The sequence below is a fragment of the Carassius auratus genome, unplaced genomic scaffold (genome assembly GCF_003368295.1).
Source record: "Carassius auratus strain Wakin unplaced genomic scaffold, ASM336829v1 scaf_tig00034504, whole genome shotgun sequence".
NCBI classification, from domain to species: domain Eukaryota; kingdom Metazoa; phylum Chordata; class Actinopteri; order Cypriniformes; family Cyprinidae; genus Carassius; species Carassius auratus.
Window position 1 is genome coordinate 5790 of NW_020526154.1, and position 14306 is coordinate 20095.

A 14306-nucleotide genomic window follows, 5' to 3' on the forward strand; every position below is an offset into this window, starting at 1 on the left:
TTGAAAATTAACCATGATTTTACTACAGCGTTTGCAGTAAAACCATAGTAAAAACAAAAATAACCATTACTACAGTACTTGCATGGTAAAATGTTGTATGAGTATAGCACCTTTTGACAATACTTATTTCAAAGTAGGTTTACAGAAATGCATGTTTCAAGGTTACAGTTTAAAAAGCCAGAGATGACTGAGACTCACTGGGAAGACCATCTTCTAGTTCATAATAATAAGTCATGTTTTCAGTGCTGTCAGCATCGCAGGCTAACTTTATGCCAAGAACTTTTTAAAGAGTTACATAAACACAAAATAAAACCAGGCAAACAATAATTAAGCAATTACAATTTTTAAATTGCATGATAAAAATGCAAAAATATTTCTGATAAAATCTTACTAAACAAGTCTCTAGTTTTGTATTCAGTTAACATTAACATTATCTTTCAACATTTTTAAAGGGTAAGTAAAAAACAATTCAATCCATTTTGTATTGTTATATTGTTGGTAACATTTGTAAAAGAACAATGTTTATTTTTTCTCCAAGATACCGTTTATTTGCTGCAAAACTGATGCAAAACAGCATGTTTTCATTTAGATACTGCATTGTGTCATTTCGTCAAAACTCGTGATTTCATTTTGCATCATCCTGCAGAGTGATGCTTACAAATAAAAGGGTACATGTAGGTCCACATAACTCAGAGAGTAAATATTGTTCATTTACAGATATAATAGACGTTACAATAAAGCAGTTTGAAAAGCATCAAAATTACCCTTATAGGCAAAATAAGGATAATATTTGTTTTGTGTGTCAAATGTTTTGTGTGTTCATGTACAGTTGTTGTCTGTAGTCTTTGTGAGCGTTGGTGTCATCTGAAGTCTTCGAGAGTGAGTTTGGATTCAGTCTGGAGCTGCTGTAATCTCTAGAAACCTTGGGATGGCCATCCTGAGATAGAGACAGGAAATAAAAAGGAGAAAGTTTAGAATAGCTGCTGCTGTTCATATTATTTCAGACAAAATATTATTTATTTAATCACATATAACTGGAGTGCATGGTTATTAGATGTGTAGTGTGAATACTAAACTATGTATTTTAATCTAATTTAAACAACAAAAAAAAGTGTGTCGGAGCCCCAAATATTATTAGGAAGGCTATTTCAAAGTAAAATACCAATAGGTTTTGCTTCCTTTAGTGGACTTTGATAAATTCTTGGTATTAGAATTTAGTGACCTCACTACAGGCCATGCACCATAGATGCTGCTGCCTCAATTTGAGCTTATTTTGCTATATATATCTGATTTAATCACAAGTAGGTTTAATAAACGCACATCCACTTCCAATTCACCAATCAATAAACAAAAATCAACACACTGCCACTAAAATCAGTTTATTGATGAAGTGTTTCATGTGATCCCTGTAAATGTAATATTTGTGGAACAGGCATCTCTTTAGAATGGAATACACATTTCAGTAGGTGGAACATTATATTTGTAATTTATACTACCGTTGAAAGTTTAGGGTCAGTACGATTTTCTTTTTACGTCTTGGAGAAAAGTCTCTTCTGCTCACCAAGGCTGCCTTTATTTGATCAAAAGCAAGTAAAAAAACTGTAATATTGTGAAATATTACAATTTAACAAAACAGTTTTCTACGTGAATATATTGTGAAATGTAATTTATTTCAGTGATCTAAGCTAATTTTTATTACTCCAGTCTTCAGTGTCACATGATCCTTCAGAAATCATTCTGATTTGCTGATCAATAAACATTTTCAATTATTATCACTGTCTTATCAATTATCAAAAGTTAAAACAGACATTTCTGTTTCAAACACTGTACTGTTTTAAAACTTTATTAATCAAAGAATCCTGAAAAAGTGAAGGAACACAGCGGTTTTCAACACTGATAATGGTGAGAAATGTTTCTTCAGAAGCAAATCAGAATATAAGAATGATTTCTGAAGATCACGTGACACTGAAGACTGGAGTAATGATGCTGAAAATACAGCGGAGCATCACAGGAATAAATTACTTCTCTAAATATATTCAAATAGAAAACTATTATTTTAAATTGTAGTGAATTGTATTCATTTCATAAATTAAACTGTGGTTGCCATAAAATACTTTCAAAAACATAAAAAAAAACATACCTTCCCAAACTTATGAAACAGTTGTGCATGTTCAAGATTGTACTTACTGGTCCTGCAGTTTATAGCATCTTGGAGATGTTGTCTGACAGCAGCGGTGGGCCGTCAGGGTGAGCAGGGCTCTGCTGGCCCTATAAAAAACAAAATTGTGTGAAAAATGCTTTTACAGACTATTTAGTTATCATTTACATTTGTGTAATGTTCACAAATTGCTTGTGATTAGTTTAGTTGAGGTTGACCTGGAATATCCTACATTAAAAAAGTCTATGGCCAGCACTACAGATTGTGCTACCCTTTTGATGAAAGAAGTCACATCTGATTTGTTACAAGCATTAGTGACAAAATCATCAGCCAATCAAATTTTGACGTTCAATGACAGCACACCCTCTGGGTCTAGAGACGTGCCCAGTGCTACCCCAGCGTTAGACTGCCCTTTTAGTCAGGGATTTCCAAAGTACGAAAGTGAAATTCAATGAAAAGAAAATACAGCCTACATATCTGGTTGCATACATATCGCCTACATATCTACTAAAATGCTTTTTTAAGGTGCTCTTTTGCAGAAAAAAGAGAACTGAGAAATGAGGACCTACAACTGAGAAAGGAAGACCTACACCTAAACTGAAAACCAGCAACATTTTTATGCACCATTTCAAAGATTGCAACTACGAGTGCTATGAGTGGCTAACAGTTAACACCAAGCACAAGTTATTTTGTTGGCCGTGATTACTTTTTAATCTGAGTCGAGATTTTTTTGTGATTGTTGCGGGCAAAAATCCTTGATTATGCGGCAGGTTTTCTTAAAAAATGCTCCACAGAGTGGGAAACTTCAAACGCGAATTTAAATGTAGACGTTCACATAGTTTTCTATTAAATAACATTATATTAATCTCAAATCATTGTAAATTTACATAATGACTTCACCCAAGGCTATAAATTATGTATTGTGCATTTTACAGCAAAACGTTGGTGTTTCTGTGGCTCTAATACGTCTGTATGCTTCATATAGAAAGCTGTAATACAGATTGCGTGTTTTCTTTCCGTTTGATTTTTTTTTTTTTTACACTGAACTTTAAACACATGTGCCACATAGTTCATTCCTGAAGCAAACTTATGTCTGTTTGGTGATTAAATAAACAGTTTTAGACCGCTGCTTGAATTGAATGTGACGCATCCGGTGTGTGTGATAACTGTGACTTCTGCACATGATTAGATAATCATGCACTGTTCTAAAATAGCAGCAAATTAAATGTGACGCGTCCGGTGTGTAGGGTTGGGTATCGTTTGAATTTTATCGATTCCAATTCCGATTCTGCTTATCGATTCCTAGTTTCAATTCCAATAAGATAAAAAATCCAATATAAAAAATTAAGTCAAACATTTAGATGTCAAACATGTTTCTGTCTTTTTACAAAGCATTCTGTTGCAGCTGAATAACATGAGCAAAAATCAGCAGCTTACAAAACACAGCAAGAGGAATTTTGCCTGTGCTTAAAAAAAAAAAAAATACCATAGTAAAAACAATTAATTAATAAAAATATTAAAGTGTTAAAGACAAGTAAACAGTCAGTAGTAAGATATGAACAAACAAATCAATTAGCAATATCATAAATACAACTAAACAAAATTTCAGGTACAAAAACTGTAATTAAAAGTTTAAAAAACACTGCATAGTTTTCTTTTTATAAATAAAATAAAGATTAATCAATTAAAGTTATTAAATATATCCAGTAGAGATCAGTGAATGATTTTCTTTTGTTTCTTTTGTTCTTTGATTAACATTAATGACAGACAGCGCGTTTATTAGGCTGTTGTCTCTTTGAACAAAAATACTGTACGTGTGTGTTTTCTTTCTCATCTGTTTACATTCATGTAAGACAAAAACGTTTGTGTTTATGATGATATACTGATGTAGTTTTCTGTATATTGGTCGACAAATATGAAAGAAGTCAGTTTCGGCTCGGAACAACCTTTTCTACAGTTGAAATACATGGAATGGTCCGAGAATGGACACAAACCCGGGAACCCGCAGCGCGACCGCAGACCGCTGCTCTTGTTCACTATCCATTTCGTTCAGGATTCATTTTAAAAACTATTGGTTTATAAATCGGTATCGGCCATTGTGGTCCAAACTAGCTATCAGTATTGGTAAAATCCATCGATCTCTAGTTGATAATACTGTGGTGCTGTGTGGATGTCCAGAAAAAACACAAACAAAAAAAATAAGACCAAATCAATACCGGTGGCTCCTGGTGATACATTGAGGTCTAATGAAGTGAAATGATCGATATGTAGGAGAAAATGAACACTACTTACAACAGTATTACCTTTAATCCATAGCCTGGGCAACCACCTGTCAGCACATTCACAACTGTCTATAGAACGTGACTTCTCTGTCGCATGACAACAGATGCACGGGCGAGATACTGGAGCTGATGACGCTGTTTGCCAGCGCAGCATCGTGATGTCTATCAGCCATCGGCGATTGGACGATGACATCGTCAATCAGGCCAACCCTAACCAGGATGACATAATTAAACAATTGTACACAACTGTTGTACACAGTTTTTATATTTTATTAGCTAAACAAATGCACAGCTTCCACCAAGAAAAAAATTGTTAAAGCAAGAGTACAGCACCAACTGTTGTTACCTGGATGAGCCTGTGTTTTTACATTTTACAGGTTGTTATACAGGGATAACATACTTCGGAATGTCGCAACTGACCTATCAGAATCAAGTACCCACAGAGCCATGTAGTAAAAGTAATTAGCTAATGATAAACTAATCATTTACAAAACATGACTATGTGTTCATAGATGATTAATAAGTGATGTTAATATTTTTATCTATGTTATGTAGATTAAGTTATAAATAACTTACAAAGCTTTCTGCACCCACAATCTAAAGTGTAAACTACTCATCAGTTGTAAATGTAAACTTTCCGGTTACAGGTTGGTTGATTTTGTGTGTGTGTGTATGTATGTATGTATATATATATATATATATATATATATATATATATATATATATATATATATATATATATATGTGTGTGTGTGTGTGTGTGTGTGTGTCTATATATATATATATATATATATATATATATATATATATATATATATATATATATATATATATATATATATATGCACACACAACTGGAAACCACAAAGTTTGTAAAACATTTACAACTGATGAGTAGTTTACACTTTAGATTGGGGGGTGCAGAAAGCTTTGTAAATGATTTATACTGTTTATTGAGATAATAGTACAATGTTGACATTTCAATGATTTATAAGTGATTCATAATATATTAACTAGTAACTATTAACAATTAAGGATCTGTTTGATTTTTTTTCGTGATGTTATTTTTTCAAAGATTGCTTATGAAAGATGTTTAAATCATAGCATATTACTTAATCATTAGAGAATGTATATTCATGTCACTTGTAAATTTATAACTTAATCTACAGAAAATAGATAAAAATATTAACATCATTTATTTATATGAACGCATAGTCATGTTTTGTAAATAATTAGTTAATCATAATCTAATTACTTGTAAATTACTTTTAAAATTAATTTACAAAAAGTACACAAATTATTAGTATATCACTTATTAAGCCTTATGAATGTTTTTAAAATGATTCGTTGATCATTAACTAATCACTTAAAAGTGACTTACAACTGAACTTTATTATAAAGTGTTACCAAAAAGTCACCCACACCTTGGAAGACCTGAGGGAAAGTAAATTAACAGCAAATTTTCATTTTGGGGTGAACTATCCCTTTAACCCACACTAATCTAGCCTACTGCTGAAGTTGATCAGCCGTCATTGTTGTTGAGAGACTGTGTGGGGCATAATATGTGCATTACACATACGGCTGCGTTAGCTGTAACAGAGATGTGTAAGATGTGTACAGGTATCTAACAGTTGTTTACTGAAGGCCCTGACTGAAACCCCACGGTACTCACTGTCTGACAGGAGGTTCACTCAGACTCTGATCGTCATCACTGAAGAGTCCAGGAACAAAACAAGCTGACACAGAGACAACAATATTTACTCTGCAGTTACAGGTTTATTAGAAGGAAACAAGCTAGAGTAGAGGTGAAATGGAGATAAAAGACAGAATAATGTATAACAATTATAAAAACATATGTAATATACATATTCTACTACTAATAATATAATCTTAAAATTACACAATCTATATTTTTAGTTTTAAGTTGAGTGCGACTTACGCTATGATGTCAGGGACTTCTTAAAATTGGTGAAAAATATTCGGAAAAAGGCATATTGATGTATTTCTTGAGCTTCTTCAGGTCACCTGTATTTCTAAGTCAGTATCTAACCCTAGTATATAACCCTTCAGAAATGTTGAAATCTTGGAGCTTCACTTATGTTCTTTAGAGTTTCTTTCTGTCCTCCTGAAATCACAGAACAATTTGTATCTGTTTATCATGAAATATCAAAACTCATGTGAACTTGATTTCAGCCGATTACACTCTCACTGTAAGTGACGTCATCGATTCAGTAAATCAGCCTTTTCCAATAACGTACTGAAAAATCACCAGCAAAACATTCACAGAGCCATCAAAATATCTCATACAGACACAAAGATTTGATTAAAAGTCCAGAGTTTCATCAACAAGACCTCAATCAGGGTTAGCCTACCTGAAAACTGCTAAAATGCTAACAGACTTTTCCAAAGACACTAAACCGTTTCTATAAAATAAATTTAATTGAAACATGTCAATAACAAGCAAGAAACGTGTCAGGAACAAATGTATGTAATATCTGTGTGATTTTTGCGACTAAAATAGTGTTGTGTCGTTCTTGAACGATTCGTTCATTTTGAACGAATCTTTAATGTGACTCGGGAAGAACGAGTCGTCTCGGGGAGTGATTCGTTCAGTTGCGCATGCGCATTATTCTATGGGTTCTGTTCTAGTAGTAGTAATTCACCTGTCAGTCAATGCAGTCTTGAGCCGGAAAGAGAATTGATTAGTTCATAGTTCGGGTCTATCGGGTTTTTGACTCGTTCCTCAATCACGTGACAGCCCAATACATTAAACCCAATGCAGCATGAGCCGGAAAAAGAATTGATTAGTTCATAGTTCGAGTCTATCGGGTTTTTGACTCGTTCCTCAATCACGTGACAGCCCAATACGTTAAACCCAATGCAATATGAGCCGGAAAGAGAATTGATTAGTTCATCTCATGAGTCTTCGGGTCGGAGACTTAGGTCTCTGCAGAGTAAAAGTGGGCGTTTATCACCATGTGTTTTAAAACTGCTGGGCTTTTTGAATCATGCAATCTAAATGATCCCCCTTACCCAACCCCACCCCTAAACCTAACGTCACTATTACATCAACTAATCAGGTATTATGGTGTAAAAACACCTTGATCTCATAACTCCCATTACTTTCCTGCAGAGACCTATACTTGTCGGGTCGAGTCATTCTTTAATCACGTGACAGACCCATACGCTAAAACCAATAGACACTGACAGTAAAAGAATGCAGAGAATTGAATAGTTTATCTTTCGGTTCTTCGGGTTTTTCGTTCTTTTGTACTGTGATGTGACAACATTGGCTAGAGTAATTAGTTAATTTACAACTTTCCTTACAAAATGGGTGCATAGTACTTATTTATTATTAGTATTATTTACTCTTACAGTAACATGATGCATTTCTGGTTTCAAATTGTTGTTTTTAATTTCTGTCATGGTGGTACTTTTCCATAACACTGAATGTTGAAATAAAGAGTTGGTTATGCTTAAAATGTTGATCTTTTTTTCTGTCTGTTTGTTTGTTTTTGTTTAGTTGTGCAGTTATTAAATCAGATTGTCTGTGTAAACCATACTTTTGTAACATATGACACTTTATAAACATTAAAAACACTGTACATACTTTTGAATAGTTGTTTATTGTTTATTACAGAAAAGCTTTGTAACAAAGAGGACAACTATTCCAAAATAAATTAAAATAATAAAAATGTAAATAATTAAAAATGAAATTAAAATTAAAGGTAATAAAGCCACAGGGTCTAATAACCTTAACAAATGAACTTTAAAAGTACAATAAAAAAAAAAAGAAAAACTAAATATTGCACAACAAGCTTTGCTTTTTTTACATAATAATTTTAAATGAATGCGTTTTAAAATAAATAACACTTTTGTGCCAAAATAAAATCTTTATATCAAAGAGGATAACTATTCACAAAAATAATTTTAAACCATTTGAATAAAAAATAAATGAAAATTAAGAGATACTAAAGCTACGGAGCCTTATAACAATAACAAATTACTTTTAAAATCACAACAACAAAAATATTGCACAACAAGCTAGTCTTTTTCTAAATAAATAAAAATAAATAAGCTTTAAAATAAATAACACACTGTGGCTATATTTTTAGGACTTGCTTTAAGGCATGTTTGCATTATTAAAAAAAAACAAGCTCCCTGACCTTGGATGGGCTGAGTCTGTGAGTTCTTCTATCTGAGATAATCTGCCCAGTTTTAGAAAAAAAAAAAATTCAGATGGCACGGATGTGGCCACAATGCAAAGTCTTGTCTTTGTGACTTCAGAAAGGCTTGTGTATACTGGTGAACATCTCCTCCACCAGGCCAGAGGGTCTGATGTGCGGGGTAAGAGTGGCTCTGCAAGGTTGGCCATCATAGCATCTGAGGTCTTAGAAGAGGTAGCAGAAGGCTTCAAGCTTGCTACCCTCTCGTCAAAGTCTTCCCAAAACATGGCCCCTGCACTGGCAGTGCACCAGGATCTGAAACTCCTCACTCTGAGCTGGGTTAAAACTGTTAAAGCTGAAGTTATCATAACCTTAATGTCTTAAACTAACAATAATTCAAATTCAAAATGTTATTTGCTTTTAATGTATGTCATAATGTCCTTTTTTGATCTTCTTATACATATATTACACCAATATGTCAAGTCTGCCTAGGAAAAGCAATTATTATACCAGCAAACTCAAAATTGGAGTAAAAATGAACAAACTAGTCTACAAATACTTTTTATTGTAAGCTTGGATTATTATATTATTATTATATAGCCTAGTGTTTATTTACCGATAGACAGTCAAGAAGACAAATTAATCAAAATTTTATTTATAACAGGGTTTTATTTATTTATAAAATAATAACAAACCACAGATCCTCAACAAACAGTAACAAAAACACAGTGACAGAAATGTCAGAAATAGCGCATGGGGCTGTCACGTGATTAAGGAACGAGTCAAACTCGACCCGAGACCCGAAAGACTCATGAGATGAACTAATCAATTCTCTTTCTGGCTCAAGACTGCGTTAGTTTTGCGTATGGGGCTGTCACGTGATTAAGGAACGAGTCAAACTCGACCCGAAAGACTCATGAGATGAACTAATCAATTCTCTTTCCGGTTCTAGACCGCGTTGGTTTTGCGTATGGGGCTGTCGCGTGATTAAGGAATGACTTAAACTCGAAGACTTCTTGTCAGATAAGAGGTGAGATGAGCTATCACAGACTGAAGACACAGGTAAAGAATGAGTATTTTTTTCTTTATCTTATAGCATTTTAGTTTTGTATTGTTTGTAGTGTGATCAACGTTTGCATAAGTACTAGATGTGTTGGGGAGGTAGCACTTAATATTTTAATAACATTTTGCTAAAATGAACGAAATGAACGAAAATGACTCGAAAAAAGATTCGTTCATTTTGCTGAACGAGACTCAAAAGTTCGAGTCGGTAAAATGATCCGAACTTCCCATCACTAGACTAAAACAGTGTAAACCCAAGGGGCAAGGAACTCGACCGGAAGTTGAAGTCGGGTGGGGGCTGCCATCTTTTAGCAGAACTTCACTTGCGTTAGCATTCCCATTGACTCCCATTCATTTTGGCGTCACTTTGACAGCGACTAACTATACATCTGAAGCGTTTAAAGACTCTGTTTGTCCATTATTTATTTCTAAAGATACACGACAATGTATAAAGGGCTCCATTGCCTTCTATGTTACATTATGGCCCCGTATAAACAGTTTTTGTAAAAAATAGGCTAACGATTGCGTCATAACCACTTGGCTCTCTGTCGCATTACCGTACAGACAGGTGGAGAAACTCGCAGGCAATTAACTTAATATGGCGTACCGTGAACCAACTCAGGGCCGACGATTGATGAGCTGGAGAACAGAGCACTGACCAAATTATACCAGGCCGATGTTTTATAGATGTTTTAGGTATAGAGGCCGACGTTTCGATATTGGGCCGACGTCGGCCAGACGTACATGTGCTGTCTGGGAAGTAATTTCTAATATATAATATAAATATTATATATTTATATATTATATATATATAATATATATATATATATATATAATATATCTAATATATATTTTCTAATATATATAGAGAATCGCTGGAGAAAGGTAAGACACACACACACACACACACACAGATCTTCGGAGAATTGCTGGAGAGAGGTAAGACACACACACACACACACGGATCTTTGGAGAATCGCTGGAGAGAGGTAAGACAAACTCACACACACGGATCTTCAGAGAATCGCTGGAGAGAGGTAAGACACACACACACCTTCGGAGAATCGCTGGAGAGAGGTAAGACACACACACACACACACACACACGGATCTTCGGAGAATCGCTGGAAAGAGGAAAGACACACACACACACACACAGATCTTCAGAGAATCGTTGGAGAGAATCGCTGGAGAGAGGTAAGACACACACACACATGGATCATCGGAGAGTCGCTGGAGAGAGGTAAGACACACACACACACACCTTCGGAGAATCACTGAGAGAGGAAAGACACACACACACACACACACGGATCCTCGTTGGAGAATTTTTTTGGCAGGGTTGCCCTAGTAAAATTCGGCTTTTAGGGATATCATGTTATTGGCATCGGGGATGCTTCAAACCGTTGAAATGGAAAAACAACAGCGGACTTGGCAACACTGTTTTCGGTGCAGCGGCATTTACTACACAGAGCCGTAATTCACGGACAAGCTACACAAAACCACTTTCAAAATCGACAATGAATCGCCTGCGATTTTGAAATTGATTTTGTGTAGATTGTCAATGAACTACAGCTCTGTGTAGTAAAGGCCAATCAGTGTTGCCAAGTCTGTGGTTGTTTTTCATGTCCGTGGTTCGAAGCGACCCCAATCCCAATAACGTGATGTATAGCCCCTAAAATTCGAATTTTACCAAGACAACCCAGTCAAAAAAAATGTATTTTATCGCCTGGAATGAAACACCATTGGTGTAGTTTTGAGAAGCAATTGAGAAGGTTTTGTTTTGAAAACCTGGGAATCTTGATCTGAACGCTTGTGTTGGAAAATATAATAGGAGCGCCTTTACTGATGAGATGCACATGAAAATCGCATTCGATTAATTTTGCACAGCCCTACCCGAGAAATGGTTCGGCTCCAATGTTCAGGTACAGAAGTCACGCTGGGTGCTGAAAAAGTTGTCAGATTCGGGTAAGCTAACCTTAACTAGCTACGTGCTTGTTTGCCTAACGTTAGAATTATGAAGTCAGTTCTATGAATACATTTAAGATCAGTAACGAGAAGTTAACGAAGTACAACAAATTTACCATGATTACCATTGTCCACCTATTTATTTCATTTTTACGGTAGCACAATATAGTATGGTATATTTCAATAGCTCAAATTATTCCTGTAGCTAGCTACATTTCTCGTTCAGATATTGACCTACGTTTAAACACTACAGTTAGAGTGTGTATACTGTTTTGTTTTAATGCATCTCTCTCTCACACACACACTGTTCTAAGTATGGGTCCCATCATATATTCGTTCTCATATATTTTAAGTACTAATGTAAAAATGTTTAATTATTTCCACAGATGTATAGATGACCAGCAGTTATGCAGGGCACAGCTGTGAGGGTGATCAGATCCATATACCCCTTATCTTGCTTAAAGTCATCAGAAGTTACAATTAAGTTAATCTTAATTGTATCTTTGTTATCATTAATCTCTGATTTGAAGGAATAAGTCATGTCAAGATTGCAAGTTAATTCCATCTTGGTTTATTACACATGGAAATTAAATGGTGAAATTTTACAGGATGGTCAGTAGAAGGTGTCTCTTGCTTCCTGAAAAAAAAAAAACATTGATCAACAAATCACAAATGATTCTATACAACTTATATTAAATTATACATTTGCTAAAACACAAACCACAGTCTGTCTCTTGTTTAACACAACTGATTCAAAACAACTTATTTAAAATAGTTCCAGTCTTCACCCACACCCTCTACATCCCACCCCAATTACCTAATATCCTATCATTAACCCTAATTATTCTCATTCCTGCTTATTGACAAAGCTACAAATATCTTGTGGAAAGCAGTAGGTAGCCTGCCTGAAACTCATCTGACACACAAGGAAGCAGATACTTCAAATAAAAGCTTTTTCATCTAGCTACAGTCTTGGCACAGAATTGCTCATTGTATGGGACATGTAGCAGAACTTGTTGTGATGGAACCCAGATGAGCAGCCCTGTATAAAGCATTATTCATATTGAAAAGAGAAGTATCTTGTGATTTGTGCTTACAAGTTAATGTCTTAAACTGACGATCTTGTTACTGTGCTAATTCATAGTGTTTTCACTATAATTTGGATATTAAGATGCAGCGCAGATTTGATGTTAAACGGCTCGTGCAGTGAATCGCACTGCGTCTCAGTGATCAGCCGTGATACAGTGATTCTGTTCAAATTCCCTTTAAAATCTTAAATGATTCCCTTTGAACTAAATTGACCTGTTTCCCTTACAACAGTGGTATTTATACTAAATTATATAGTGATGTCAAAATGAAAACTTCAGTTTACAAATACATATTAATTTTGTTTATATACATATTTTAGACTGATGATTTTGAGAACTGTAATTAATGACACAAATATGCAGAAGAGCTGAAAATATTAGAGAATAAATTTAATTTATAGTAAATTTGAGATATTCTCATTATTATAATTTTATTAAATGGTCAAATGTTATAGTTAATATATAAATAGATATATCTGTACTATATAATCTGTGGATTTAATATAATTCTCAATTATGACTATAATTTTAATATTAAAAGATGCACATATATGAAACAGGTCAAGTAATTCTCTACTCAGAATAGACCATGATATTGAATATGTCGAGTGGCTTCTCTGTTCTGCTGCTGTTACTTCAGAAAGTCCAAAGTCTCTAGTTCTGATGTCCATGATTTTTTTTCCTCATTCATTTGAGCTATGACAATGTCTTAAAGTCCAAACATCCAAAATATCACATAATTTGTTTGTCCTTTAACTCCAGTGTGTAGAGAGACAGAATCTCTCTCAGTCAATGATATTGACTTCACTTCATCGGAATCGCCTAATTAAAGGAACAGTTTTAATTTGTCTATCTCTGTTAGTAACCGATTCAGTTGAGGTTAGTGAATATTTTAACAGTCTGTTATCAGTGTGTTGATGTGGTTTTGTTATGTCTTGATTTTTTTGTTCAGACATGTGCTTTTATTTTGAAGTCTTTGGTCTCCTGCCCTGTATTTTCTGTAAAGGCAGACTCTTACTGCAAGAAAAGACAGTATGAAAAGCAAATGAAGTGAGAAATTGTCAAATCAATTTATTTTTATTTAATTTTTTTACACTCTTAAAAGACACACTAAAACTTTTTTCATTAAATATTAAAATGGCGTAAATGTATTGTAGAAAGATAACGTGCCTTGTTAAATATAGGATAAAACAGAAGATTATATTATAGACTATAGACATTATATTTAGTTTTATCTACATTGTATAATGGTGAATATAATGGTTTATTTAAGTTTTTTTTTTTTTTTTTTACTTAGCCTATTTATTAACTAAATAATTAAGTTGCTGTTTTGTCAGAAAGTCGCTTTTAAATGAATTAAGGATCAAAGCCCTTTTTTTCTGATTTACAAAAATTCCATGATGAATAGGCAAGGCAAGTTTATTTAAATGGTACATTTCACACACACATTTGTTTTTTTGTAAAAGTGCATAAAAAAAAGAAAAAAAAAAGAAGAAGTAATAAAATGTACAAATGTATAAAGAGATAAAGTGCACCAGGATGCAGAAAGTTTTCTGTAAATGAACTGAAAGTGATCAACTGTA

The 14306-nt window shown here is 34.0% G+C and overlaps 1 long non-coding RNA gene across 1 annotated transcript; it reads right to left on the minus strand.

The window, feature by feature from the left end:
* Positions 1 to 661: 661 nt before the first annotated feature.
* LOC113081502 (uncharacterized) lies at positions 662 to 4685 on the minus strand. Its single transcript, XR_003282236.1, has 3 exons — positions 4451 to 4685; positions 2188 to 2268; positions 662 to 937 (listed from the first exon to the last, which is right to left on the minus strand). It is a non-coding gene; the product is annotated as an uncharacterized LOC113081502 (long non-coding RNA).
* Between the last annotated feature and the right edge of the window lie 9621 nt (positions 4686 to 14306).